At 44.0% G+C, this 22,460-nt stretch overlaps 1 protein-coding gene across 2 annotated transcripts in view; it reads right to left on the minus strand.

The window, feature by feature from the left end:
- Positions 1-8,673, minus strand: part of ERICH6B (glutamate rich 6B) — a 124,661-nt gene extending 115,988 nt beyond the window's left edge. For both annotated transcript variants that reach the window (XM_079136993.1, XM_079136992.1), the window contains exon 1: positions 8,611-8,673. The gene's annotated coding sequence lies outside the window, so the exon portion shown is untranslated. The remainder of the gene's footprint in view (positions 1-8,610) is intronic.
- Between the last annotated feature and the right edge of the window lie 13,787 nt (positions 8,674-22,460).

A 22,460-nucleotide genomic window follows, 5' to 3' on the forward strand; every position in this document is an offset into this window, starting at 1 on the left:
AAGTTTTCTAAGGAATCTCCACACTGCTTTCCATAGTGGCTGCACCAATTTGCAAACCCACCAGCAATGTATGAGTGTACCTTTTCCCTCACATCCTCACCAACACCTATTGTTGCTTGTATTCTTAATCATAGACATTCTAATTGGGGTGAGATGGAATCTTAGGATAGTTTTGATTTGCATTTCTCTTATTACTAGAGATGTTGAACATTTTTTCATATATCTATTGATTGCTTATAGATATTCTTCTGTGAAGTGTCCACTCATTCCGCATAAATACAGTTTTCTCATACTAGACAAAGGTGCTAAAAACATACAATGGAGAAAAGATAGCCTCTTCAACAAATGGTGCTGGGAAAACTGGAAATCCATGTGCAGCAAAATGAAACTAAACCCCTATCTCTCACCCTGCACAAAACTCAACTCAAAATGGATCAAGGACCTTGGAATCAGACCAGAGACCCTGCACCAAAGAGAAGAAAAAGTAGGTCCAAATCTTCATCGTGTTGGCTTAGGACCAGACTTCCTTAACATGACTCCCATAGCACAAGAAATAAAAACGGGAATCAATAATTGGGATAGATTCAAACTAAAAAGTTTTTTTCTCAGCAAAGGAAACCAATGAACAATGTGAAGAGAGAGAGCCTACAGAGTGGTAGAAAATCTTTGCCACACACACACTTCAGATAAAGCACTAATCTCCAGACTCTATAAAGAACTCAAAAAACTTTATAGCAAGAATACAAATAACCCAATCAATAAATGGGCTAAGCACTATTTTCTTGACCAAACTTTTATCAGGCTCCTGAACCCTCTCAGGCCCATCTGGGTATTTCCTTATAAAATCCACTTGTAGCAAGAACTCCACCCCTCCTCATCCATATTCAATCACCCTTGATGATAATTTGAGCAGGTTCCTCACTTCCCACCACCCGCCAGGTGATGTCTGATCTCCCCGGCTTGTCTTCAACAAGAATGCTGTTAGAACTGGGTGCAGTGGCACACACTTGTAGTCCAAGCTACTTGGGAGGCTGAGGCAGGAGGATGGCAAATTCGAGGTCAGCCTGGGTAATTTAGGGAGATGCTCAAAATAAAAATCTAAAAAGGGTTGGAATATAGCTCTGTGGTAAAACAGTCATGGGTTCAATCCCTAGGATCATTAAAAAAAAAAAAAAAAAAAAAGAAGGAAAGAAAGAAAAATGCTGTCAGGTAAGTTTAACTAGAATTCCCTCCCTTGATGTTCCTTGTTCATTTTCCATCCATTCTCATGGCATTTTGATGTTAATTTTCTATTCAGGGATCCCACTCTGCTCCTTGGCTACACATTCCCGCTCACCCTTACTGCATGTAGAACTGAGTCCAGTTCTACACTGAGGTCTCCTTTCTTCTACCTCAAAAGTCCTGAGTGAACTCTCACTGCTTTAATGGCTGTTCAGTTTGGTTTTCTTTGATGACCACACCCTGGGACAGGAGAGGATCACACACAGGCAGCTCCATTCCATCAAAGGCTTACACTTCAGGGCGTCCCACGTGTCAGATAGTTTAGTCAATTGAGAGTTCAACATCAGCTGTTCTACCAGATAGCCCAGACGGCACTATCAGCAGCGTACCGTCATTCCAGATTAGGACTATTTTCTTTCCATGTTCTCTTTAGGCCTTGTAACAAAGAATCTAGTCAGCTTCATTCTCATTTCAAATATCAGAAAACAAACTACCTTCCTGTAGGGAATAGTCCTCAAGCTTATCTGACAGCAGTCACTGACACCATGGTCTAACTAAGCCAAACAGTCTGGACAGGGAAACTGAGGTCATGGTAAAGACTCGCCATGGAATGAAGGTCTTTGCAGTTGCTGAGGCTGAGTTAGAGCTGAGGGGAGGCCTCGTTCTGTCATGCATCACAGAAAGCTGTGATGTGAACTCACCTGTGCTGCCTTGCCTCATGCTGTGTGCTGGAGCTTTCCATCCCCCCAGTCCTTTGTCTCACACCTGTTGCTGGGCAGAATTGCTTAGGCATGCTTGGTTTGTGTACACTACCTGGACCCTCAATGTATAGTTCACCTATAGGCTGACTCTTATACTTTAACAAGTGCGTTAACCTGTTTGGATAATGTGCCTATATATGTCCTGTGCAACCCTAAATAAAATCAGTTCCTTGCCTTCAGAGCTCTATCTCTGATGCCTGGGTAAGTGCACTGGGTAAGTCTAAGAAGGGTTGGCATCGTTCGTCCTCACCCTCAGCGAACCTGTCTCTGAACATCTACACCTTCCCTTTAACTCTCCTAGAAATTTCTACCAAAAGCCAGTGTCTGAAGCAAACCTCATGCTCTGACTTGTGATTCAGATCTTGATCCATTTTGTTCATAGTTTCTGACAGATTGCAGATTAATTTCTATGGTTGCAACAGGAAAAACAACTTTATGTTGGATAATTGCAGGTCACTTATTTTTTGACTAGCTCCCAAGATGGCTGCCTCCATCCAGTCAGGCTGGCAGACATTTTTATTTGGTTTAAATAGTGCTTTTCTGAAAATTGGAACAAATATTTACAATTGGAAGCATTTGCAAAGTACTGAGGGTTGTGGCTTCTCTTGGAGATAGGAGTCAACCCTGGGCTGAGTTTCTCATAGGGACACACAGAAGCTGAAGGAAGGCTGAGTTCTTTGAATGGGATGCTCTCTTGCCCTTCTGCCTCTGTCCCTGCCATGGCCTTGGTTGGTCAGTTAGCAGGCAGGCTTATTATCCTGTTGTGTTTCTTATGGTAGAGCAATAGTTCTCTGTTCCCAAGTCTCTATCAAAAGTGAGGAAACAAGACAGATGAAGAGCTTGGATTCTTTTTTCCCTTTACTTGCTCATGCATTGGCTTCTTTTTCTGGCCCCTGTAGGGAGATGGGATTTTGCTCTAGGCTGTTTAGCTTACCACCTAATCCTACCCATGGTGGCATTGAGACACGAGGATCTGTAGGTTCTTGTGAATTTAAAGAATGAGATCCATGGACACAAAGGGCAAGAACAAAGTAACAGGATTTATTAAAGTGACAGATAGAAAGCAGGTTGCCTACGGTGGGAGGGGTCCCAAAACACGGTTGTGGCTAGGTGTCTATTGTCTAGGGGTTTATGTGACAATGTTGGGCGGGGAGTTAGGTAGCCTTGGAGAGACTTTAAAGAAGTGGGTCTTTGAGTCCAGTCACACCAGGGTACTTATTTATGCACTCCCTGTCCAATTAGGATGTCGATTTCATGCAGCTTCCTCAGGGTTTTAGTGCATACATTCAGGCTCCAATGGAGTCACTGGACATGAGCTGTCTACTCCATTTGTGGTAAACAGCAGAAAGCAAAATACAGCCTAAGGAGGGGCCCTTAACCCTGTCTACCTAACCATTCCTGTCTCCTGCTCTCAGTAGTACAGTGCTGGGTATGTAGCAGGTACTCACTAAAATCTGCCAAGAGAATAAATGAACAAATAAAGAAAACATTAGTCATGTGCTTTGGGCTTTGCCAAGCTTATTTACGGATTATTTGCATACACTGATTAAGTGAAGTGGGTAAAGCTTTATGTCAAGGTCAACATACTTGCAGAAACCTTCCACATTGCACAGTAAATGAGAGGCTGACAGATTTCCGCAAGGTGAGGTTTATTTCTAGATCTCATTTTTTATTCTAAGGTGAACATTCTTAGTTCAAATAAATGAGGGAGTAACTGATAAGCAAACAAACAAAACAGAATATTCCCTTTGCAAATGAAAAGAGGAAGAATAATGGGTTCCAGCTGAATGACTTAAAGAAGGACTCCATGTTCTGTCTGTGGTTTTTAAGGCAAAGGAGTTACTAGGGTCTGTCTCTCCTTTGGTTCCTGTGAATGTCCCCAGTGCTGTCCTGAGTTCTTTGTATCTCCCAGGCACTATGGCCCTACTGAAAGGCCTCGTGCTTCAGAAACCAAATGAGGCTGGGTGAGAACAAAGTCCTTGGGGTGAAGGAAAGAGGCAAGAAAGCAGACTGTACCCTAAGGACAAGCAGGTTTCCTTAGAGCAACTCATGTGGTCCCCAGGTGCTGGTCCTGGGCTGAGAGGAATAGTGAGACAGACAGGGATGTGGCTCGCTGGCCTGGTCAACATAGCTGTCCTGCTCTCCTGCCTCCCCTAGGGTCTCTTCTACCTTCCTGACCACCAGAACTGATGTTCTTCTGGGGAAGCAGCCCAAGGACTTCATTTGACCTGCGGTGTCTTGGAACAAAAAGGCAGCTCCTTGTCACTACCATGCTCTGTCTTTGCTTTGCCTGTCCCATGGGCCGTTACCCCAGATCTCTGCCCGACTCACTTCCTCACTTCCTTCATGCTACCATCTCAAGGAAAGGTGTTCTTGGTGTCCTGTTCCCTGTCACCTGCTCTACTGAGCACATTGGATCCTCCTTAGCCTGTCTCCTTGTTAAAAAGCTAAGCTCCCTGAGGGCAGGGATCTTTGTTTCAGTCATTGATGTGACCCAAGGGCCTGGAACCCTTCCCAGCAGGGGGTGGGTAATAGTATTTATTGAGTGAATGTGTGGGTTGTGGTTTGTCCCTTTCACAGTTCCTCTACTATTCAGTAGATGGTGGGCTTTCTGTGGCCTTCCCCATATTTTGGGGGTACCATATTAGACCGAGGGTTTCCTAACATATGTGGCCTGGACCAGAACAAAAGCCTGTACCCAGGCCGCTGTGCAGAGATGAGGGCGCTGTGCTGTGTTCCACCCCCTGTGGTGTCCGGGAACAGTGGACCCTGCCAACTTAATTACTGAGCTCACAGTGCCCACTCCTAAAGGGCAGTTGGGTTCCTTTCCCCCGCGATTGATGAATTTCATTTTCTCCAACTTGTCCAAATAACTTCATTGGACTGCCAGTCATTTTTTGCCCTTCAGTCTTCCGCTCATCTGTGTCCTCATCCAAATATTTCATCAACATCAGACCCTGGCTCTAGATCCCCAAGTTGCGGACTGTCCTCAGTCAGGAGAGACTGTGGGAAAGGTCTGACCTTTCCCTGGCAGTGGGTCACAGTGTGGGCCCTTTAACCTTCACAACAAGTCCTGATGTGGGCTATTTATTCCCACTTTACAGATGGGAAATGGAGATTGGGAAGGCGACAGGATATTTACAATCTTTATTTACAGGTGTCAAAAAAGTCATTTGAGGAAAAATATTGATTTCTTTCTGAGACTCAAAAATGAACCAAAGTGGGTAGGAAGAGGATTTTACGATAAATACTTTGTGCTTAAAAACAGCAACAACAACAACAAAAGGTCTTGACCAACACAGGTCTAAGATCAACTGGCTGAACCAAGTTTTTTGCCTCCTCCCCTGACCCCTTTACCCTCTGAGGCCCCACCCTCTGGACCCCTGAGGCTCCTCCCCTGGAATCTCTTAGACCCCTCCCTCTGCAACCTCCAAGGCTCCCCTGACTGTTGAGGCTCTTCCCAGAATCTCAACCCTTTGAACCCTTCCTCTTGGATCCCAGAGGCCTCTCCCATTCTGCTCCTGAAGACTCCTGCCCTTCAAGGTTTCCCTTTTCTTTAAGAGGTGGTGAAAGAGATCCAGTCCCAAGTGACCTACTGTCCAGAAATCCCTGCCGTTACCTTTCTCAACTCCTCCCAGGCCACACACTAAAATGTCCTGGAATTCTGCCCAGCATCAATATCAAACTGACTGGGCTCTGATGTTTCTGGATTCCGGCTCTGCTGCTGTGCTCACCGAGCTGCAAGCATTTGTACGGTGTTCCCAGTTGCTGGGCTTTCACCTGCCCTCTCTTCATCATGGTGGCCTTGTGCAGGGAACACTGTCATCTCTATTTTACAATGACAGAGCAATAAGATTTAGAAAAGTCAAATGAGCCCTCTAAAGGGCAGACAAGTCACAAGTGGTCCCACTAGGATGACAACTCAGGTCTGTTCTCATGGAGGCCGGGAGAGGTGGAAGAGGACACCTAGGAATCATCTTTAGGATTCATCCTGGTTGCTGGCTTTTTTTTTTTTTTTTTTTCTTTTTTGTTTTAAATTTATTTTTATTGTAAACAAATGGGATACATGTTGTTTCTGTTTGTACATGGAGTAACAGCATACCATTTGCATAGTCATACATTTACATAGGGTAAGGATGTTTGATTCATTCTGTTATTTTTTCCTTCCCCCCACCCCTCCCACCCCTCTTTTCCCTCTATACAGTCCTCCCTCTCCATTCTTGCCCCCCTCCCAGCCCCCATCATGTGTTATCATCCGCTTATCAGCGAGATCATTCGCCTTTTGGATTTTTGACATTGGCTTATCTCACTTAGCATGATATTCTCCAATTTCATCCATTTGCCTGCAAATGCCATAATTTTATTATTCTTTTTTGCTGAGTAATATTCCATTGTGTGTGTATATATATATATATATATATATATATATATATCTCACAGTTTCTTTATCCATTCATCAATTGAAGGGCATCTAGGTTGTTCCACAGTCTGGCTATTGTGAATTGAGCAGCTATGAATATTGATGTGGCTGTATCTCTGCAGTGTGCTGATTTTAAGTCCTTTGGGTATAGGCCGAAGAGTGGGATAGCTGGGTCAAATGGTGGTTCCATTCCAAGCTTTCTAAGGAATCTCCACACTGCTTTCCAGAGTGGCTGCACTAATTAGCAGCCCCACCAGCAATGTATGAGTGTACCTTTTTCCCCACATTCTCTCCAACACCTATTGTTGCTTGTATTCTTGATAATTGCCATTCTAATTGGGGTGAGATGGAACCTTAGGGTAGTTTTGATTTGCATTTCTCTTATTACTAAAGATGGTGAACATTTTTTCATATGTTTGTTGATTGCTTGTAGATCTTCTTCTGTGAAGCGCCTGTTCATATCCTTAGCCCATTTGTTGATTGGATTATTTGTATTCTTGGTGTAGAGTTTTTGAGTTCTTTATATATTCTGGAAATTAGTGCTCTATCTGAAGTATGAGTGGCAAAGATATTCTCCCACTCTGTAGGCTCTCTCTTCGCATTGCTGATAGTTTCCTTTGGTAGCTGGCTTTTGTTGTACATACTCTAGCTAAACAATAATTCTCCTTGATGAAGAAAGTACAGGGGATAAGAAGAGAAGAGGAGGGAGCAGTTGAGGTTTTGTCCTTTACTAAGCACTTTCTATGTGCCTAAAACAGAATAAAGTATTTTGATTTTTTGTGTTCCTTTTTATTTAGATAAATGATTATCCTATTAAAATGATTATCCTGATAAAATGATTATTCTATTAGCCAACTAAGAAAACCAGGGCTCACTGTAGTTAGGTAACTGGCCTTAGGCCATAGATACTAAGCACCATAGTTGGGATTTCAAACTACAGTATGCCTGATTAGTCTAAATCAACCACTTTGCAAGAGGAGATAAGCAAACTATATCGTCTTTCTAATCTTTACAATTCAACTTCTTAGAGACTCTTTCAAATATTTAGAGGCTTTAGTGGCAACTATTTAAAAGAACATAGAAATAATAGAGTTCCTACTTGCTAAAAGGAAATTCATTTAGATGAAAGGACGTCTTTAGTTAGAAGTTTGCAGCACTAATTTTCAAGGTTCTATAGAGAGCTTTTTAATTAACCTCCTTCAAATATTCAAATTTATTATCAACAAGGCAGGGTTATTGATAACTATTAAAACAGCATATTCAGTTTTAGACAGCTTGATTTCTAATCTCAGTTAGAAGGGATTTCGGGAGTGCACCCCATCCACAACACCAGTGGGCTAAATGTCGGTGTTGAAATCCGTGCAAGTAGATGTATAGGCCACCTCATGGGAATGGAGGGCAGCCATGGCAGGAGAAACCCTGTCTTGGCTGAGCTCCAGACCAAGTACATGGTTTTGATCACATTTCCTGATTTTTCCATAGAAGTCTATGGGTTTCTTTTCTCATTTATAATATAATAGATTGACCTAAAAGATCTCCAGGTTCCTTCTCATCCTAGGTTTCTAAGACTAACTTTTACTCAAAACCCTTGGGGCCATTTGTGCTGTGAAATTCTGATATGTCAGATGTATGGTCAATATAGAACAACCCTGGAGAAGTCCAGAGAAACATCCCATGGTGAATATTCATAGTATTTATGCAGCAAACTTGTAAAATTTCAGAATAAATGGAATAAAGAAAAACTTCGAATAGTCCCTTGTGGGTTTAGGTTGGTTGAAATCCTGTGATGGCTTCCATTTCATTTTGAGAGTCCTCTAGGGACCACCCACACTGGCTCTCTTCCCTCTACGACCCTTCCAGTTGAGGTCTGGGTCAGGTTTTAGGGTCAAGAAAGTTTGCCACCAATTTATCAGAGACTTTCAGCCTTCAGACCCTTTTGGATTTCAGAACTTGCAGAGCAGGGCTTAGAATCCTGTATGAACATTCCCTGGCTGCCTGTTGGGGGTAGCATGCGGGAGTTACCCAATGGCACAGACTCGAAGGGAAACGTGATGCCTTTAAAATGCTTTTTCTGCAGGAAAATAAAATCTACTTCATGGAGATGCATTCTGACACTGCTGTCTCTGGGATCACAGTATGACTCTCAGGAAGGACAATTTAAGAATTATTTGAGATCATTATACCTTGTTATTTGGTTTCAGTACTTACAATGTCAGGGAGTGAACTGAGTCCAAGTCAAGAGATTTCTCAAGAACAGCTGAAAGAAAAATTTTTTCTGGTTAGTTGTCCAAAAAATTAGGCAGAGAACACTGTACTTTGTAATAATATTGGATAATAGATACTTTTTCTATACTATTATTGGATAGGATTTATTTTTATAATTCCTATGCTTTCCTTAACCCCTTAGTCAGTAGCTCTCCTTGAATGTCCAACAAGCAAATCAAATCTAAGCAGCCCTCTTAGATTTGCAGTATCTCCCTTGCCAATCCCCATTCCCAGCACTAAACAGTGTGACCAATCTGTGCACCAAGTTTCCCTATGGAGAACTCATAAGGGTGCCATGATATATTTTAAATCTTTGAGGGAAATGAAACATATGCAACATTTGTTGCACTAACTTGAAGTTATGCTATATTCTTTTTGATGATGGCATATTTTGCAAAGCTGAGTCTTTGGAAGTTGTTGAGATCAAAAGCCAAGTATGTGCAAAAATTGGTGTGGAAGAGGAAACAAGGCGGGTCATGACCCATGTGATTCCAAGGTCCTAGAAACTAACTGCACATTGCTCAGTGGGCACACGTTCTCCATTATAAGTCGTTGTGGCTATTTAAGAATGAAATAAAACCATTAATTCTTTCTTCATTTTCTCTGTATTATGTTGGGTTATAAATACATGACACACGGCTAGGTATGGTGGCTCAGGTCTATAACCCCAGTGACTTGGGAGATTGAGGCAGGAGGATTGCAAGTTCAAGGCCAAGCCTGGGTGACTTAATGAGACCTTGCCTCAAAATAAAAAAAATAAAAAGGGCTGGGGATGTAGCTCAGTGGTAGGGCACTCCCTGGTACTTCAAAAAAAAAAAAAAAAAAAAAAAAAGTGACATAGGATGAGACACAAATATTTATTAAGTTTTTTGAGTATAACTATTTAGGAAATGGAATGGTTAGGGATTTCCTTTGGCCTTCCAGCACCATGGAAAAAAATCAGACACTGAGGATACGAAGAACTGAAAAAGTCTGGGATCATATAATTCTCCCGGGGCTTAAATGAAGAAACCTGGAGCCATCTTATACTCTTCTCTTTCATCCTCTTGAAACACTCATCCAAACACTCTTGAGTAAGTAAGTCCTCTTGTCCATCTCCTCCAAAGTGCCCTGAATTCATTTTTCTTTCCACCGCCACGTGATCACCCTTGTCTAAGAACCACCATTTTCTATGATGGTCTCCCTCCTTCCGCTCTTGTGCTCCAACAATCCATTCTTCTGAGTGAGCTTGTGAAAACATCAAACAGATCATGTTGCTCTCTTGTTTAAACTCCTCTCCTCACTCCACCTTGAAAGACCTCCAAGGCCACCCACACTGGCTGTGCGTCCTCCCCTTGCTATGGCCTCTCTGCACCTGAGGGCTCTTCTATTAGCCTTTCCCATTGTCTGGAAAGGTCTCCATCTGCTTGAATATCTTCAAACACTTGACTCCTGCTCCTGAAGTCCCAGCTCGAATGTCACCTGCCCCTCGAGGCCTCCCCTGAGCAGTTGATCTGAAATTGCCCCCTCGCCAGCTGGCCACCATATATCTCTTGACATTGTTTTATTTTTCTCCTGACTTTGTCACTCCTTAATGTATTACGTCCATGGTTCTGTATATTTAGGAATAGAAACGTTGCTTTCTTGTTCACCACTGTATTCACGCTACCTAGAATAGTTCCTGGCACATAGTAGGAGCTCCATAAATATTTGTCAAAAAGAATGAACGAGTGACAATCTTGTGTGGTTGGGTGTTTGGATCATTTGTGGATGGTTCCAAATGGAGAAGATCCAAAAGTATATTGGGAGTGAGGGAACCAGTAATTTCATTTGAATTCATGCACACACACACACACACACACACACTCACACATACATTTATATACAAAATATATTTTACAAACTAGGTAATCTAGTCAAGGACAGGGGTCTCCTGTATTCTTTGGGAAGACACCGTTGATAATTACCCTATGCAGACTCCATTTTTCTGAGCAATACTGATAGTCATCATGAATAATCATATTGAGTTGGGTAGTTAATGAAGCGACTTCCTTATATCATTTATTATTCTTTGTAATTTGCACACACTTTTACCCTTTACTTTTCTTTCTTTTTCCTTAAGAGATTGAGATAAAGACTTAAACACCACCATATACACTACCGTCACTACAGCCTTAAGCCAAAGGCGAGATTCCCATTATCCAGTCGTAGGAACAGGTGCAGAATTATTCAACATCTCTGGTAAACAGCAGTGAGGATTAAACAGTTTTCTTTAATAAGATTAATTCTGAAATATGGAGAGCAGTTTGGCATATCCCCAAAGATTCAAGGCATTTCTATCTATATGAGACTGAAAGAGCTTTCACACAAAGCAGTTTGATTTTTCAATCTCAAAGAGATGCATCAGAGGGGTTGGTAGGAGGGACATGGCAACAGATGCCGGGGGAGTGGAAAGTCAGTTCCTCAGCCAGGAATTGCATCTGTGGCTTTCACTACCCAGGATGTAGAGGGTAGAGGGTGTTTGTTCCTAGAATCTCAAGATTATGCAAAGAGGGCAGTTGTGGGTGGGTTAGGGATCAGCGGAATAACCTTGAATTTCCAGGGATAGGAGCTCAGTGCCGTCTGAGGCAGACAGTCGGCCAGCAAAAACAAACAATAAATAATGACCATGACGCTGGTAATAGTAGTGATAATAAGATCGCAGCTGCAATTTCTGTGTGTCAGGCACTGTATTTAGCGCATAACAAATGATAAGGACTTCTACTATTATCTTCTTCCCTTGGGCTTCAGCCAGGCTTCCTGGGTCTGCTCTTTGGAGTTATTCACAACAGATTTGTTCCACAGTGAGTTGCAAGTATTTGAAGGCAGTTTTTGTGTCCTTTATGTGTTTTTTTCTTTCTGGGCTAAACTTACGTTTACTGTTTTGAACCTAACACAGGTATTTACATGGATTGTCACTGCATTTCATCGTGCTGGTTTTGCCTTACCCTCCAAGGCCTCACAAATATTTGTAAACCCTGATTTTATCATTCAGTGTATTAACCAGACATTATATAAAAGTGCTCCTGAAAATTATAAGCCTTTTATTCTTTCTTCTTTTCTCTTTGCTTCCACAGACATTTCTTGCAGACATTTTTATGTGCCAGATGCTATGTCAGGCACTGGGCAGCAGTTTGCATAAGCCATACCTAAGGGTTTTAGGAAAGTTTCTTGCTTAAGCAAAGAGGATCGAAAATGCAATAGAGTGTGATGATGTAATGAATGAAAAAAGAGGAGAGTTTTTAACATGAGTTGGAAGAGTAATTATCTATAAGAGGAGAAGATGGGGGACCAGTAGGAAACCAGTGCTACCCCAGCTCCCAGGGCATGGAGCCTGAGAGGGGGCCAGGCAGTCCCCACTCAATTCAAAGCTAGCCAGAGGTGGTTCCAGTGGAGCTTATGTAAGGAAAGAGGCTCTGCTGTTCCTGCCCACTGTCACAGCCATTTCGTCTCCCTCCTACAGTAGTACAGTTGGCTGTTCCTCCACCTGTCCACCTCCCTAAACAATTAAGGGCAGCGGCATTGGCTAGAGGGTCCAAGTTTCCACACAAGGGACTTGAGCACAGAATCAAAAGATGAGGAGAGGAAGGCATCTTTTCTGACCTGAAAATGTCCACATGGTGGTTGGGAAGGCGGTAGGATCAAGTACAAGGGGGCATTTTTGGGACTATGACTGCCTGTAACCAGAGCAGACAACTACCCAAGCATAATTACCCAGGTCAATTAGAAGTCATCCTCAACGTGAAGACTGGAATCCTCAGAAGTCCAGGTGAGACGGTTCGTTTGCACATGACATAGGGCCCAGGATGGTGTTTGAAGCTGCAAGTTTCCAGAAGTTAGGAATTTTGCAGAATAGAGAATGGGTGGCCTTGCTAGACCTATTATCCCATGGTGACCCATATCCTTGTTCACTGAGGGGCAACCTTGTGGCCATGAGTCCTTTCTAAAGAAACAAATATCTGCAGCCTAGAGGCTCCAGAGTTCTGGGATCTAGTGGTTTATGGACCAGTGCCTCATGTCACCGGGTGCTGTCCCTGAACCTCTCCCCAGTTCTTCCTAGGATCCCTGAGACCCTATGGAAAACTGGTCTCACAGACTGATTTGATGAAGGCTGCTGAGCTCCACCTGTTTTCAGGAGTTCAGAAAAGTGCGCGCTCTGCCCTGGGTGGGAAGGACTGGTGTTTATTTCCTCAGGTTGTGTCCATGAACCCGTTCAGGCTTAGCTCCTGGGCAATGAGTTCCTAGCCATGGGGTGCAGACACACACACTTCAGCTTGCTCTGAAAGCATGGCTAGAAGCTTCGAACCAGTGTAAAGCTGAAATATGTCACAACCACCTCAAATGAGGACTGAAAATCTCATCCTGGAGTTGAGAACAGCTCAGGACGTGGGGTAGGCTGTCTAAGCATCCCTTTCTCCGAAAAGGCTAAGGCATCAGTAGAGAGGGACACAGATTCTTAGTTCCACATTTTGAGTGTACTGGATGTGTGTATTAGTCCAGAGAAACTGAATCAATAAATATATAATTCTAAGAGGGGATTTATTAGATTGGCTCAAACAATCAGAGGTTTAATCTGCAGGCTGGAGAACCAGGAAAACCAGTAGTTGGCTCAGTTCAAGAAGCTGGAGCCTCAGGATGAGAAAGGGGGTGTGGAGGGAGAGAGACTGTACATTCCTGGCTGATTCAGTGGGAGGCTGAAGGCCCAAAAGCTCTGTGGAGAGCGGCTGGACAAGTCACATTCAGGCTGAAGAACCTAGAGTCTGATGTCCATGGGCATCAGCAGCAGGAGAGCACACCTTCATAAAGGGAGAACAGGAGCAAAACCAGCTTCTCTCTTCTGCCTTCTCATTCCAGGCCTCTAACCGATAGGATGGTGCCACCCAGTCGGGACAGGAGGTCTTCCCCACCCAGCTCACTGACCCACATGCCAGTCTTCTCTGGAAACATCCTCATAGACACAGCCCCTTTACCAATGCAGTTTTCTAGGTATTCCAGAATCCAGTCAAGATGACTACCCAACTTAACCACCACAGTGGTTAAAACCAGAGAAAATTTCATTATTAATCTAGCCTCTCTCCTTTTGGGGGAACAGGAAGAACACTGGCAGATGCTTCTAGACTGAGAGATTCTGAGCTATACATCCTGAGAGCAAAGAGGCCTAAGAAACCAGCAAGATCAAGGAGGAGATCAGCAGGGGTGGGCTGAGGACACAGGAATGCAGATCACAGGCTGAGGTCTGGGGAGGGTGGGGGATCTTCAGTCCAGGCCTCTTCTTAACAGGAGACATCAACTCTATCTACAGCAGAAGAAATGGGAGGGCTTCACCCTGTCTCATGGTGCGGGAGAAACCTCCAGCCAAGGTGGAGAGTTGTGGAAGAACTTCCAAGAGGAAACAGGAGAGATTTGGTTCTAGGACAGGTCAGTTTATTCAAAACTTTATGTGTATCTTTCATGTAAAGTCTTTTTTTTTTTTTTTTTTTTGTTCTGGGGATTTTACGCACTGAGCCACATCCCCAGCCCTTTTTTATATTTTATTTAGGGACAGGGTCTTGCTGAATTGCTTAGGACCTTGCTAAGTTGCTGAGGCTGGCTTTAAACTTGCAATCCTTCTGCCTCAGCCTCCCCAGCTTCTGGGATTACAGGAGTGCACACACTCATGTCAATTCTTTTTTCTTTTTTTAACATCTTTTTTTTTAATTTTATTTTATTTTTTTTATTTTTACAGATGGCATTTTGATTCATTGTACACAAATGGGGTCCATTGTTTCTATGGTTGTGCACGATGTAGATTCATACCATTCGTGTAATTATATATGTACATAGGGTAATATTTGTCTCATTCCATCATTTTTATTACCCCACTCCCTCTCATTTCCCTCTATGTAATCTAAAGTTCCTCCATTCTTCTCTCACTTCCCACCATCTCCACCCCCATTATATATCATCATCCACTTATCAGGTAAAGCATTCAGCCTTCGGTTTTTTGGGATTGGCTTATTTCACTTAGCATGATATTCTCCAATTCCATTCATTTATCTGCAAATGCCATAATATTATTCTTCTTTATGATTGAATAATATTCCATTGTGTATATATACCACAGTTTCTTTATCCATTCATCTGTTGAAGGGCATCCTGTCAATTCTTGATGTGCCTAGTAACAATGTCACATTTTTTAATAGTAAGAGTCAGCCTAGAAAGAGGCCAGGCCCTTGGGCTGCTCCTGCATTAGCTTGGATGGTATGGATGCTGTCTCTCTGGAGGCAGGAGTCCTTCTGCCTGTGCATCCTTAACACTGGGGTTTCTAGGCTCTCGTTTTTCTGCTCCAAAATATTCACCATCTTGCTTTGTCTTCTGGAGGATGCAGTATGTGTTTCTGCTGAGTCTTCCCCAGCAGAATTTCTTCTGTAGTCCCAGCCTTGCTTTTGAATTTCTTATCACTTTAAAGCAACTCTATTTATTCTTCAAAACTAAAGTCAAATTCACTTCCTCTGGGGACCTGCAGGGTCTTGCAGAAAAGCTCCGTCTCCTCCTCCAGTTCTCCCTGCACTGCCACTGCTCCCTTCCATTGCTTGTGTGTCTGCCTCACTTATGAGATGGTACCCGGGCATAACACCTGGCACATGGGGATTTCGGGAGACAGAGGATGTGGACTGAATGGATGATCCACAGGAGACTGACTGCAAATCAGATTTCTGCCTTGATTATTTCAGGTCCCATCTGTTTAGCCTACCCTCCTCCATCAGGAAAACCCACCGGATGAGTGCTGGGTGGGCTGACAGCCAAGAGGAGCTGGAGAAGAGAACAGGATGGGTCATGGGGCTCTTGGGTGTCCCTGGGGTTGTGCCAACAGATGTTTGGAAATCCTAGTTGGAGCAAGGGAAGAAGTCTCATTTCTGTAACGGATTCCAGGACACCCTCCAGTGCTCTGCGACTCGGGGCAAGCTTGTCTCCTTATCTTCCATAGCTGTTACTAAGCCCTTTAACTTCCTGGCAGAATTCTCTATGAAAGCAGCTGCTTTCCCTCGAGGGGAACGAGGATGACCTACTTGTGTAAGTTCCACTGTGCCACGCCTGGGTGGATCCGGATCCACATTAAAACGTGGTGTGGGGGCAAACGCGGAAGTCAAAAAGTTCTGTTGAACTTCTTGGACCTATCGCTGCAGTTTTTAGTAGTACCCAGTGCAACGGAGAAAACATAATTTCCCAGGGCCTTTCTTATAAATAGGATTTCAAATGTATTCAGGTTTGCACTTTCAAGCAGGGCGACTTGGGATCCACACGTGGCACAGAACACTTGTAAAACACCAACGCTGGTCACTGCTCACCGTCTCCCTGAAAGACTAGTTAAGATCACTGTTTTACAGAGATTGGGGAGGAAGGGAACCAAGGGAAACTGAGCGACTTGCCTTGGGTAACAAGAGTAGGACGGGCAAGTCTGGATTTCAGATCTGGCTTTTTCCCTGGTTGAGCCAGGGGACTATGCAGTCCTAGGGAAGAGGCACCGCCTGCATCCACACTTTTCCTTGCAACCCAGGGTCAGTTTTCTGGAGTGCAAGGGTCCTCCTTTATTTGTACAAGTATCAAACCTGAACACCACTTTTCATAAAGGGGAGAGTTGGGGTGAAAGTAGGAAACAGAAAGGGCAAAGGCGAAGGAGGCGCAGAGCCGGGGAGAAACAAAGGAGTCTGCGGAGTTGACGCTTCTTTGTTCCCCTGACCTTCCCTCCAATGCTCCCTCCTCCTTCCTCCTGCCAGATCCGCCAAGGCTCTTAGGCTGAAGGCACCCGGCGCGTCCGCACAGGAGCGCAGGGAGCGGAGGTCCGCAGCCCTTACCCGAGCCAGGCGCGCGCTGCTCCACCGCACTCTCCCGCGCTGCGTTTGTTAGAGCTCTGTTACCATGGGGACAGCGCGCCCCGCCCCGCAACCGCGCCTTCACCGCCTCTGCGCGCTCGCGGGGTTTCTGAGACTCTGCGCCTGCCCTAGATCTTCTTTTCCCAGCCTGTCTCCTCGGCTGGGGAAAAGTTTGGGCCAGGCGTCAGGGAGGCGAGGAAGTTTTCTCTATTGTCTGCGTCAGGTGGAAGTTACAGCCCCGTGGAGTGTTTCCCCGAATGGGGACTGTACACGTCGGGCTTCCAGTACTACATCTTTCCAGAATCTTGAGGTCCAGCGCTGAGTGTGTGGGTGGCTGCTAAGTTGAAGAGTTGGGACACAAAGATCCCTGAGCTACCTGGGTGACCTCCCCTTCATCCTCTTGAGTACTGTTCCAGGTGGGCAAGGAACTGCCCTGAAGGGGACAGAGTTCCTGCGTGTGGGTCAGGGGCTGCAGGAAGCCGGTGAAGTTCACATGCTCCGACCGCCGTGAATGAACTTGCTGAAGTTGCGGAGTGGCCCTCGGTGGGTTGGGGAGCCAGCCTGCCAGCCATTTCTGTATAGTCATTTCTGGCCAGTTGTCAGAGAATTCAGAAGAAAAGGAGCTGGATCTTTGAAGTGCCTGTAATTTGCTGTGATTTCCCATTCTAAATAAATAATCACGTTTGCACCTAAATTTCTAATTACAATTCTTTATACTTTTGAAGAGGTTCTACCAAAGCTCCAGGTTTAACCACAAAACCTAAAGAATCATGCGTACCCCAGGTGTACCATGTGTGTTACTGGATTTTTCATATTGTCCCTTGGTGGCCTGTGCCTGGCTCTTGGGAATGGGGTGGGAATGACAAAACAGAAGCCCAGTGGGACAGAGATGAGACACAGAACCCAAGGGTGCTCTGTCTGGTGGTCTCATGAGATAATGGATAATGGATCCATGGATAATGACCAGATGACTATTTCTGCCCCTCAGTCTTACATGGAGAAAAACAGAAGAGAGGGAAATTCAAACCAGCATCATGGGTGCAGGGCGGAGTGTAGGAGCAACAGGAAGATGCTGTGAAGTGTCCAGAGAACTCCTTGGACCATATCCCAAGGGTCCCTTGAAGCATAAAGGAAGAATGCAAGGTTAGGTGATTAGGAACTGCTGGAGCAGGGGAGGGGCACTGATTTAAAGACTTCTTCTGAGGTGGACACTTCTCAATTCTAGTTGGTGGCAGTGCCAAGGATTGACTGGGGGGAACTTAACATGGTCCCCTACAATCTCCACGGACTTCACCCAAATCTAAGCCAAACTTGGTACTTGTATGCAGACACAGTTTCAGGGCAAGTTTTTTGGCCTACCACTTCCAGTAGTCCCTGGCCTTTTAGTACCTTGTCACATAAGTAAGTGCCAATGTCCACTCCAAGCCTGGTGACTGGAATCTGGGTTTTTGGCGAGGTAAGGCCTTCCACAAGATGGCGCTCACAGGTTTTGTTTTTTTAGATTTTTGCGTGGATTCATTCCTCTGCCGATATTTTATTGAACACTTAATATATGCTAATCTTTTTCTAGGAAATGTTGGGGATACAGACTTATCAAGACAGACTAAATCCCTGGTTTCAAGTTATGTTTAAAGGTTGTGATTTTTACACTCTCAGAGGCAAAACCAAACACTGATATGTTTCCCAGTTTTTGTTACTAATACATACTCTTGATAATTCTGTTACATTTCTGACAATTGCACACTTCCTTTTTCCTTTAGACTGCTATGGTTTGGACTCTTTAATTACTGTCTGGGGAAGAAATGAACTTACATCTGTCTATGCAAATCACTGGCTGAGATTCTGTCTTTTGCCAGAAAAGATTTACCCAATCTGGATAATTCCAGATTGTTGCCAAGCACTGGCTTTTCACTTGGTTGGGTTTTCAATTTCGGATTCATCTGCCCATTTGTGTAAGTTCATGGATCTTTTTAAAGAAAAATGATACTAAGTCTTTCAGGTATCCCAGTGGCCAGTCTTCAAGAAAGGGTGAAAAAGGCTTTGATCTGGATGAGAATTTATCAGACTCTTTTCCTTTCGTAGCAAAATGTAAGCTCTGCTGCCTGACCATCTACCCCAGAGAATAAGTCCAATCAAAGTGCTCACTCTTGCCTAAGGCAAACTTGAAATCATAGTGAGGAGAGGCAGGCCGAGATCTGCATGAACTGCCCATTCTTCTGGGTGCAGTACACGCTCTCCTTAAGTTATGTTCTGAAGGCAGCATCTTAGGACAGTTGCTACACTACTTGGGTGCCTCCGGAAAGGACTTCCCTTAGCTATGGTTGAAGAATATCCCTTGATTTTTATTGCAGGCTGATAGGAGAATAGCTATAAAACAAATGTTTTAGTTGGGCGTGGTGGTGCACGTCTATAACCTGGAGGCTGAGGCAGGAGGATGGTGAATTCAAAGCCAGCCTCAGCAACTTAGGGAGGCCTTAAGCAACTTAGACCTTGTATTTAAATAAAATATAAAAAGGACTGGGGATCTGAGTCGGTAGTTAAGCGCTCTTGGGTTCAATCCCTGGTACAAAGCAAAACAACCAAAAACCAAAACAAATGTTTCTGTACTTTTGGCATAAGCATCTTTTAAAGCAAGTGTCCACTTTACCATTCCATGTCCTTTTTGTAAGGAGTTATAAGAACCCCAAGTCCTATCTGACTCCTTGCTCGCCTTGACATTTCTGTGCATGTCCAAGAGGCATGTCCCATCCGACATGGCTCAAACCAAACTCCTGCTCTTTCCCCACGGTTGCTCCTCTCTCTCTCTCTGTCATTTCAGTGAACAGCTGCTCCACTGCTCAGATCAAGCACCCAGGACCTGACCATTGCTCCTCAGTTTCTCTTGCTCAGATAATTTCACAGGGTCCTTAACTGGTCTCCCGACCTCTGTCCTTGGTTCCTCTGCATCTGTTTTCAGCAGAGCAACCGGAACGAAGCTTTGAAACACGTCAGGTCACGCTACTTCTTCAAGAAAAAAAATCTTGCTGTGGTTTTCTGTCTTTCAGGAAGAAAAACCCAGAAGATCTCAACTTTGGGTCCCTCCCTGCCTCACTCCTGACTCAATGTCCTCACCATCTGCCCTTGATTGTGTCTCTGGAGCCATTCTGGTCTGATGTGTGAATGCTTATGCTTTTTTTCTCCATCTGGAAGACTCTTCCCCAAAAATCCCCACAACTGCTCCCTCTTCACATCTCTCCTCAAATGTCACCTCCTCAGTGAGAGACTTCCTGTCCAGCCTATCATCACTGCAGCCCTTCCCAAGCTCTCTCTGGTTTGGCTACGGCTTCGTTTTTCTCCATCCTGCTTACCGCTATCTGGCACATTCTGTATCTATTGTCCGTCTCACTCCACTGGGATGTAAGCTCCCTGCTGGCAGAGTTTTTTTTTTTAAACTTTATTTATTCATTTATTTTTATTTTGTATTTGTTTTAATTAGCCCTTTGATAGTGTCATATATAATAAATGCGTCTTATATAATTTCTCGTTCTTCAGGCGGGGATTTTGGTCTCTTTGCCCTGTTTTAATATCCTGATACACAAAACAATACCTCGTACAGAGTGGGTACTCAATACATATTTAATAAATACATGATTGAATTCTCTAGGATTTTGTGTCAAAGTTGTGTATCCTCAGGCAACATGATCAGTATTATACATTATGTAATTTGCTTTTTGGTTTCACTGCGAGAAGTTTAAAGGCAAATATAGAAGAAGTTCCAATTACTGTCTCATCCATTGTTTCTCATCCAATAATTTTCCACTTCTGGATGGTTTCATTGCCTTTTAAACTTTTCTTTGAACAAGTTTGTGCATATGTATATCCTCAGGTGGCATTCAGGGAAACTTTCGATGTCTAAAAACTGTTTGTCAGGTGAATGCCTTGTATACAATTTTAATTCCTTTTGGAGGTAAATGGAATATGAATAATGAATTATTAATGATCTTCAGAGCAGTAGAAAAGTCATAGGCTAGGGAAGGCAGAAGGATTATTGAGAGATGGGAAATCGGTAAGGGATAGAAGCCTTATATGTGGTCCATGGCTGGGGTAAGCATATGATTTGTCACCAGCCTGGGTCCCTGATGGCAGGTAGAGGAGAGATAGGAATGATTTTGCTCAGATAAGAGGCCTGAAGTAGAACCTTCCCTGGTAAACCAGGACAAATATTCACTTTAGCAATGGTTAACATTTATCAAAAATTGTAAAAATGCGTTATCACTTTTGATCCAGAGTCCAGTCTGTTTAGCTTCTCACATTAGCAAACTTTGTTCGGCATTTGTTAGCAACTCAAAACGATTTTAAAAAATCATGAGTTAGACTCAAGTTCAGAAAAGTGATCATAATTGTAAAATGGATTTCATGACCTGGATGAACAAAAGCCCCTGTGAGCCGCCACCAACACTGAACGCAGATCATTTCCTCTACATTAGACAAGGAGCTAAATACGAGACTGACTTGTTTCTTCTATTGCCAGCATTGACTGTGGCAGAGCAGTGTTAAAACCTGAGAGTGGAAGGGGATGAACCTACGACGCCAAATAGAGTTACAAATTCTGCTTTTGCTCTAGGCAGCACCTTGAATTTCCCAGCACTTTGAACCTGGTCACTGTTTGTGTGGCCCTAAAGCAGGGCAGAGTGAGTGGACCTCGCTCTTTCCCTCACTTTTGTGCCCCTTTCTTTCCCAAACAGGGCTTTCTGTTCTTTGTTGGCCCGCCCATCACTCATTTAAAGGCCAATTCTTTAGGTTGCTGGTGGCAATAAGAGAACCCAGAGCCTAACAGAAGTCTCCAGAGATAACATCTATTGCTTTCCAGCACCTGCCTGTCACTCCAGCATAGGGCCAAATGAGGTGAAGCTGATAACAGTTTGTTTTCATAAAACCTCCTGGTGGCTTCTCTTTACTGCATATTGTTCCAGGTGACTGTAAATGGACACAGGGAGAATCCATTTTAACATTTAAAAGATTATAGTTTTGACAGCGCTTTCTGCAATTGCCAGGGGTGCCCTTTCTCTTTACAAAGCTGAGTCACCACCTCTGTCCTCCTTCTGGATCCTGCGAGGGGCTTTGCTTTAACCCTTGCCAGGGTCTTACTCATTACTGGCTTCTGTGCATTGAGTTCTGTCTAGAGCTTCTTGATTCTTATTCTCATCTGGATTTCTGCCTTCCTATTCCAAGGGCATCTGGTCCTGATGATCAAGACTCAGAAGACTTTTTCCTAAAGGAAGACAGGGGTTAAAAAAATTAAGGAAGATCTTGCCTTTTCATGTATTCAGCTTTTCCTTCTCCTTTGGTTGTGAAACTGAAGACTGGAAGAACACCTTTGACCCTGAGTGGTGTGTTTGTGCATTGTCTAGTTCTTGACCCTGCCTGGGACATAAGGAATTGTGCTCCAGGGTAAAGAGGCCAGGCATGATCTGTAGGCCCAGAAATCTCTCAATGTGATACTGCTAGGGGACAGACAGATGAGGATGGTGGGAACATGAGGTTAAGAGAATAATTCTGTAAAATGGGCCCACTGTGCTGACTCTCACATGCTTTCTTTGCCAAGAAGCAATTTACCTGCACCCTGCCTGGCCTCAGTGGACAGGCTATGTCACATTCCTCAGCAAACTACCTGTTCACTGCAGGAGAACTATAGGCCCAAGATAATGTTAATGGGAGGAACCCAGGAGACTTTGGTGACCAGATGTTGAAACTCTGAGAGATAACCATAAAATCTGTAAGACTGTATGGTTAAGAATTCAATTAGAACCAGTCAGCATGGCCCAGGGTGACCTAAAGTGGTCATGGCACTGGGGGTTTAAAAGTCTGATGTCATCTTGCTGTCAGTCAAAAGTGAAGAGGCGGACCTGGGCAGGGATCTCTGGAAACTTCTTTGGGATCCCC

The sequence above is a fragment of the Sciurus vulgaris genome (assembly GCF_902686455.1).
Source record: "Sciurus vulgaris genome assembly, chromosome: 4".
Classification (NCBI taxonomy): domain Eukaryota; kingdom Metazoa; phylum Chordata; class Mammalia; order Rodentia; family Sciuridae; genus Sciurus; species Sciurus vulgaris.